General features: G+C 49.4%; 1 long non-coding RNA gene across 1 annotated transcript; it reads right to left on the reverse strand.

Annotated features, from left to right (window-relative positions):
* Positions 1-5,630: 5,630 nt before the first annotated feature.
* Positions 5,631-6,610, reverse strand: LOC146861491 (uncharacterized). The gene is made up of 4 exons (XR_014979267.1): positions 6,558-6,610; positions 6,294-6,422; positions 5,979-6,080; positions 5,631-5,772 (listed from the first exon to the last, which is right to left on the reverse strand). It is a non-coding gene; the product is annotated as an uncharacterized LOC146861491 (long non-coding RNA).
* Positions 6,611-8,080: the final 1,470 nt, after the last annotated feature.

An 8,080-nucleotide genomic window follows, 5' to 3' on the forward strand; every position in this document is an offset into this window, starting at 1 on the left:
TGCACAGATTGACACATGGACCGGTCTTCATCTACGGAAGGGGGGGTTGAGGCACTGCCAGACCTGGTCTGCATGCACACAGTCCACCGGCTGACGAGTGGACATGGCCACACCACCCAAGGGTGATTTAGTCTCCCTGTGTCTCCCTTCCTCCCTCCCTCTGTCACCCTCCTCCCTCCCTCTGTCGGTCTCCCTCTGTCACCCTACTCCCTCCCTCTGTCTGTCTCCCTGTGTCCCCCCTCTGTCTCCTTCCCTCTCATTCCCCCTCTCCCTCCCTCTCTTTGTCACTCTCTGTCACCTCAGGCCAGCTTCCTGGGCACACACAGTTAGCCGGTCTTTGAATGGCCATTGGCTTGTTCATGTGAGTTAGTCCCTGTTCTCCGGGCACCCATTGGGCAGTGTGTCTGAGTGTAGGCTGCTGCTGTGGCGGTGTGTGCTGAGACTCTATCAGAGCGATGCATCTTCATTGTCTGCTGTTATGTGCAAATTGTGCCTTCAGACCCATGGCATCCTGCATGGCAGCCATCATTTGCAGGCAAGACAGTACTGTGTGGGTACACACAGTTTGTATGGCTGTGCCCTGGGCCATATGGGCTGAGGGCATTGTTGTGTGCTTGTGAGTTGCTCAATGTTAGTTTTGCTGCCCCCACTCCCAGCATCGACCACATCCTGTGTTGTGTTGGTGTATTGTGTGGCCTGTGACTTGGCATGGCCCTGATTGATGCATGGGGCATGGAGGTGCCAGTGGCATGTGTGTGTTTGTGGAGTGTTGTTGTGTCCGGTGGTGGCTTGGGGGGGGTGGCATGCATGATTGATTGTGTATGGCATCCCCCCCATGTGAGGTGAGTTGTTTGTGTACTCACCAGGGTCTGGGAGTCCTGGCAGTCCGTGTAGTCCCTCCACCGCCAGCGTGGACATCACCTTCTCCTCCCAGGGATGGTATTGTACCGGTCTGGGGGGCGGCCCTCCTCCAGTGATGTTCCCCTGGTTGTGATTGTCAGTCATCTTCCTCTTGACCGTCCTCCGCAGATCGTACCACCTGGATTGGCACTCGTGCCTGGTCCTTCTGGTTGTCCCAACAGCATTCACAGAATCGACGATCCTCTGCCACATGGCGGTTTTTTCGGATATGCTGGTCTGTCTGACCAATGTCCCAAAGAGCTGTGGCTCGACTCTGAGGATTTCGTCGACAAGGATCTCCAGCTCCTCCTTTGTGAACTTTGGATTCTTGGTGGTGGACATGGCGTGGGGTGTGGTTGTGGGGGTGTGGGTGTGGATGGCTGTGGGTGTGTGGGTGTGGTAGTGGAGGTGTGTGTGTGAATGTGATGAGGGGGTGTTTGTGTAGGTGGTTGTGTGAAGGTATGCAAGTGTGAGGTTCAAGTATGGTGGTGTGGGTCGTCTGTGGGCTCTGGCAGCAGTGGGTCTGTTGCAAAGGCTCATGGTTTGTGTGTGTGGTCCATTTTTATTGGTCCATTTGTGGGTGTGGCTGTGTTTGAAATTTGTGTGGGTGTGTTATGAGGAGTGATTGAGTTTTGGGCCTCTGTTTGGCAGTTTGGCAGTTGCAGGTGAGTGTATGTGATGTTTGTGGGGTTGTTGGGCCTGTTTGGTGGTGTGGGGAAACTCTACTTGACTCTCCTTGTGTAAATATGGTTTGTCCGGGTTCAGTACGTGTTTTTTTGGCGTCAGTACGGTCCGTACATGCACTGGTGGGGGTGCGGTCCGTACATTCCCTGGTGGGGTGGTGGTTCGGTGCGTACATACACGGCTGGGGTGGGGGTTTGGTGCGTACATACACGGCTGGTGGTTCGGTGCGTACATACACGGCTGGGGGGGGTTCGGGGGCGTACATACACGGCTGGTGGTTCGGTGCGTACATACACGGCTGGGGGGGGTTCGGGGGCGTACATACACGGCTGGTGGTTCGGTGCGTACATACACGGCTGGTGGTTCGGTGCGTACATACACGGCTGGGGGGGGGTTCGGGGGCGTACATACACGGGTGGGTGTTTGGTGCGTACATACACGGCTGGTGGTTCGGTGCGTACATACACGGCTGGGGGGGGGTTCGGGGGCGTACATACACGGGTGGGTGTTTGGTGCGTACATACACGGCTGGTGGTTCGGTGCGTACATACACGGCTGGGGGGGGGTTCGGGGGCGTACATACACGGCTGGTGGTTCGGTGCGTACATACACGGCTGGGGGGGGGGTTCGGGGGCGTACATACATGGGTGGGTGTTTGGTGCGTACATACACGGCTGGGGGGGGGTTCGGGGGCGTACATACACGGCTGGTGGTTCGGTGCGTACATACACGGCTGGGGGGGGTTCGGGGGCGTACATACACGGGTGGGTGTTTGGTGCGTACATACACGGCTGGTGGTTCGGTGCGTACATACACGGCTGGGGTGGGGGTTTGGTGCGTACATACACGGCTGGTGGTTCGGTGCGTACATACACGGCTGGGGGGGGTTCGGGGGCGTACATACACGGCTGGTGGTTCGGTGCGTACATACACGGCTGGGGGGGGGTTCGGGGGCGTACATACACGGGTGGGTGTTTGGTGCGTACATACACGGCTGGTGGTTCGGTGCGTACATACACGGCTGGGGGGGGGTTCGGGGGCGTACATACACGGCTGGTGGTTCGGTGCGTACATACACGGCTGGGGGGGGGGTTCGGGGGCGTACATACATGGGTGGGTGTTTGGTGCGTACATACACGGCTGGTGGTTCGGTGCGTACATACACGGCTGGGGTGGGGGTTTGGTGCGTACATACACGGCTGGTGGTTCGGTGCGTACATACACGGCTGGGGGGGGTTCGGGGGCGTACATACACGGCTGGTGGTTCGGTGCGTACATACACGGCTGGTGGTTCGGTGCGTACATACACGGCTGGGGGGGGGTTCGGGGGCGTACATACACGGGTGGGTGTTTGGTGCGTACATACACGGCTGGTGGTTCGGTGCGTACATACACGGCTGGGGGGGGTTCGGGGGCGTACATACACGGGTGGGTGTTTGGTGCGTACATACACGGCTGGTGGTTCGGTGCGTACATACACGGCTGGGGGGGGGTTCGGGGGCGTACATACACGGCTGGTGGTTCGGTGCGTACATACACGGCTGGGGGGGGGGTTCGGGGGCGTACATACATGGGTGGGTGTTTGGTGCGTACATACACGGCTGGTGGTTCGGTGCGTACATACACGGCTGGGGTGGGGGTTTGGTGCGTACATACACGGCTGGTGGTTCGGTGCGTACATACACGGCTGGGGGGGGGTTCGGGGGCGTACATACACGGCTGGTGGTTCGGTGCGTACATACACGGCTGGGGGGGGGTTCGGGGGCGTACATACACGGGTGGGTGTTTGGTGCGTACATACACGGCTGGTGGTTCGGTGCGTACATACACGGCTGGGGGGGGTTCGGGGGCGTACATACACGGGTGGGTGTTTGGTGCGTACATACACGGCTGGTGGTTCGGTCCGTACATACACGGCTGGGGGGGGTTCGGGGGCGTACATACACGGCTGGTGGTTCGGTGCGTACATACAGGGCTGGGGGGGGGGTTTGGTGCGTACATACACGGCTGGTGGTTCGGTGCGTACATACACGGGTGGGGGTTCGGGGCGTACATACGCGGGCGGGGGGTGGTGGGGTGTTCGGCGCGTATGCGGGCACATGTCTCCATGGTTGCTATGGGAGTTCGGTTCGGACGGTGTTTTTTGCGTACGGTTGTGAAATGGGGAGGACGGGAGGGATCGTACTTGCGCAGTCGGACTTTATTTTTCCGCACGGTGGGTTTCTCGCCCGGGGACGTGTCGGTGACTTTTCCCGACCCGAGGACGTGTGGGGAAATCTTCCCAATGCGATTCGTATGGACTTTTTTCCGTTCGAATCGTACTTGGCAGTTTGTACGCTACTTTGACGATTCGGACGGAAAAAAATCCGGATACGAGTCGGACGGGGAATTTTTTTACCGGATCGGAATTGGCACCTAGGTTGTGAGATGAAGTCACCTTCCCTACTGAGGGTCCTTAAGGGCCCACTAGCCCACCTCTTACCTCCAGTAAGCCCCATACAGTGGGATTGCTGAGAGGTGGTTGGAGGCCACACCCCTTTTCCCACCACTCTGCAAACAAGACTCATATTCACACTTACAGACCCACTCAGAGCCTCATGCTCCAACTCACAGACCCACTCAGAGACTAATGCACCCAGTCACAGACCTACTGAGAGACTCATTGACCTAGTCATAAACCCACTCTGAGACTCATGCACCCACTCAGACACTCATAAGTGGGGATGGCACATGTACAATAAAGGTTTTACATTTATGACAACAGATGTGTTATAATGGCCATCTTGGCTTTGATAATGAAACTTCTCAGTTCACAGGAGTTACTCCAAGCTGCTCCTGGAGAGGGATACCAGCTTCAATAAAACTTTACAACAAGATAAATAGGTAGTGGAGGAAATAACAGTAGCACATCCGTTTCCCTTATTTGCAGTTCAATTTAGGGTGCCCATCAGGATAGAAAGACACATCCCACTACCCTAGGATGTGAAACGCAACAAGGCCCAGGAAAGGGAACTTGTTGTTGCTATATAAATTTCTACTGGGTACTATCCCGGCACTCCCAGTATTTAGAGATCACAATCTCTTTAGTTACAATTAATACATGTAAATGTGTTGTTGTAGTGTGCCCAGTCGTCCTATCTAACCCCCTTTAGAAACATTGAGAAGTAACAGGTTTTTATATATAGACTGACTCAGAGGAGACAAAAAATATCCATTAATTTATATGATTTAATTCATTTGACAGCATTCATTTGAAAACATTCCTCAAGGACCTATGCTCACAGTTGCAGAATGGAGTATTCTCAATGTTAACTGTACACAGATTCACAAAATAGAAACACAAAATAAAGTCATGAAAGTATATTTCGATTCACAAAATAGAAACACAAAATAAAGTCATGAAAGTATATTTCAACACGTAGTCTTTTTCACATGTATCAATGATTCCCAAATGGTACACTGGAACAGCAGACACGTGTTTCGTTACATGCATTAACTTTTTCAAGGCTGTAAGTATAGCAAATGAACAAACATTTTAGTAAGTGCATTGCACATAAGTGAAACATGTTTTTAGATTCACAATTCTTTTTACAGATTTAGAAAGAATGTGTTATACATCAAAACGTCCCAGCAAGAGATACGGTCCAAGATCCTTATTGTGAGTGATATGGATATGTTACCGTGATAACATACCTTCACACGTGACCGAAGAGAGAAGGACAGTACGAAAATGAGAAAAAGGACGCAGGAAAGCAACCCCGAAAAGTATATTCCCATTACAAAACCTTCAGAGTGACCTAGTAAAATTACGACAACAACAGAGTAACCTAATACACACCACCTCCCAAGTGATATACCAAGGTAAACAAAATGGTGTTCTGATTGTACACTAGAGGGTCACTGCCAAAGAGAGCGTGTGAAAGAACGTGGCAAAAGGGGATTGCAGCACTAGAGTTGAGTACAACCTGAACATAGTGATAGATATAAAAATGTGAACCTATATTCCCAGGCGGAAAGGTAAGCAATACCGCCACAAGGCGGGAGAAGTGAGTAAGTTTTACCTTAAAAGTGAAAGGAGTTGAAGACAAAATCGAAATAATATGTAGGTGCCAAAAAGTCCATCCTCAGCTGTGCGAACGTGTAAGCCAGAAATTTCGATGCAAGCTGAATACACAGCCTTAAGAGGTCCTGGACGTGTAAGTAGGATTCAAAGAAGAAGAAAGGGAAATTAGTTTCCTAGGCAGACTGTGGGATCGAAAACATAATTCTATAGATAGGAACCAAAGTTTCATGGGGCCATGGAAATTAGCCAACTAGTATATAGTCTAGGCCCTATTGAGCACTGTTCAAACATGTAGATAACATCGTAAGTAAATATAGCGGGAATAACTCACTTCTAAAGTGCTGGAGTCAGTTCTGCTATTTAGTCCTTACTGAGAGTCAAAGGAGGGCTGTTATTCGTAAAGTGTTCCCAACAGTCCTTGTAACCAAGTATGCTGAAATGCAGAGAATAATAAAGACTGACCATATGTCCGTGAAATACATCCTGCTAGCGCGCTCCGAAAGTGAAACATATTTAATCATCCAAAGCAAAAAATATAATCTGCTAAAACAAGTATGGAGAAATTCAAAAAGTGTCGGAGGTACCCAATAATCTAGGATGAATACGTGATGTGTCTATAGCTATTTCAGTAATAACTCCTACTTACTTCCTAATAATGAATGGTCAAAGTAAGACCATTACGGCGGCACCTGTGTGAAGCTGTTCTCTCCTTTTTGACAGGGAAAGTATCCTTCTGTATCAAATGGGAGTTGGCGATCTCCAGTATTTGTTATTCCTAACGAAAAGGTTAGAACAAAATGTTATAAGTGGGCGGTGATAAGAAAGACAACCAAGGTAATACAAATCTTAGTGAGAGGATTGTTGAGACAATGTGGTGCTGAAAAAGGAGGATAGAGCTGCCATTCCATACTTAGCTATATCCGGTAGCAAATAGTCATCGCCCGAGAGCACTGTGGTAGGTGCCTAAAATGAAAAAAAGGGGTCATGGCTACTCGAAGTGTCTATCGGTTTTCAGAGAGATGGGACTACTAGCAGAAAGAGTCACCTTATAAGATGACCAGGAGAATAAGGTAACCTCCTAGGTGCACTTACTTCCAATTTATCCCGATTCCAGTTCGAAAAAGACAGCGTCCGTCCGGAGAGGTGCTAGTAAACCACCCGCACAATTTATATGTGGTGACCTACAGACATAAAAAGAGGACTAACAAATCAAAGCCGGTTCCCAGTAATTGACATAGAAAAGGGGAACTCCGTGTACACGTTCCGTTTGAAGTCGGTCATGATAAGATGGGACAAATGGTATAGTCCCTGTAGCTAGTATGACATTGCCCTGATAAATGCGCAGACTGAAGTTGTCGTTCGTACCTCCCATGTCCCGGAAAGGTGGGTGCGCATGCATTACTATTCCAGGGTAAAAATTGCGCTGCAACAAGACAAAGTTTCCTTGGAAAGTTCGAAATGTCTATCTTAGACTATGTAATACCACGGAGCAACCTAAGCTCCATGAGGCATTGCCTCAGTTACTGAAAAAAATGGACTACCAGGTGCGAATTAAAGTGTGCAATTGTGTCAAGGGAAGATGTGAGACAAATCGGACAGTTCTCTCCTTTCTCCAAGAATCCAACACCTCCAGTGGGGATAATGGTAATTAAGATAGACCGTGTCAGTTAGTCTATTTACAGGTTCAGTACAACATACAGCGAATATTGTGATACATTATAATAATAAGGTGAACATGTGTCAAAACGAAATTCTTTGTTATACTGTAACCATCTTTATAAAGTAAAACACCCTTGTAACCATAAGGTTCCAAATTCATTGTATACTGCATACAGTGTTCGTGCCAGCTAATTTATATTGGCAGCACGATTCGTACTCCTAAGGAGAGAATTCAGGAACACATGAGAGCTATCCGAAAAAATGACCAGAGCTATCCTTTGGCAGTTCATTTTAACACCCACAATCCGGGAAGCTCTTTATTAAATGTGAAATTTCATGGAATTACTCAAGCTTATAATCATCCCAGAGGGGGGGATAGGACGTCTGCCCTAAGGAAATTAGAGGCCCAATGGATTATTCGCCTGCGGGCCGTGGAACAGGGCATTAACTTTGATAAAGAACTACATGTCTTTCTGAATGACTAATACTGTAGTATATATATTTTTGAGATTACTTCGTGTCTCATACTGTGTAGATTGTGTTATCATTGGTGTAACCTTATGGTTACAAGGGTGTTGTACTTTATAAAGATGGTTACAGTATAACAAAGAATTTCGTTTTGACACATGTTCACCTTATTATTATAATGTATCACAATATTCGCTGTATGTTGTACTGAACCTGTAAATAGACTAACTGACACGGTCTATCTTAATTACCATTATCCCCACTGGAGGTGTTGGATTCTTGGAGAAAGGAGAGAACTGTCCGATT

The sequence above is a fragment of the Triturus cristatus genome, chromosome 3_1 (genome assembly GCF_964204655.1).
Source record: "Triturus cristatus chromosome 3_1, aTriCri1.1, whole genome shotgun sequence".
Classification (NCBI taxonomy): Eukaryota; Metazoa; Chordata; class Amphibia; order Caudata; family Salamandridae; genus Triturus; species Triturus cristatus.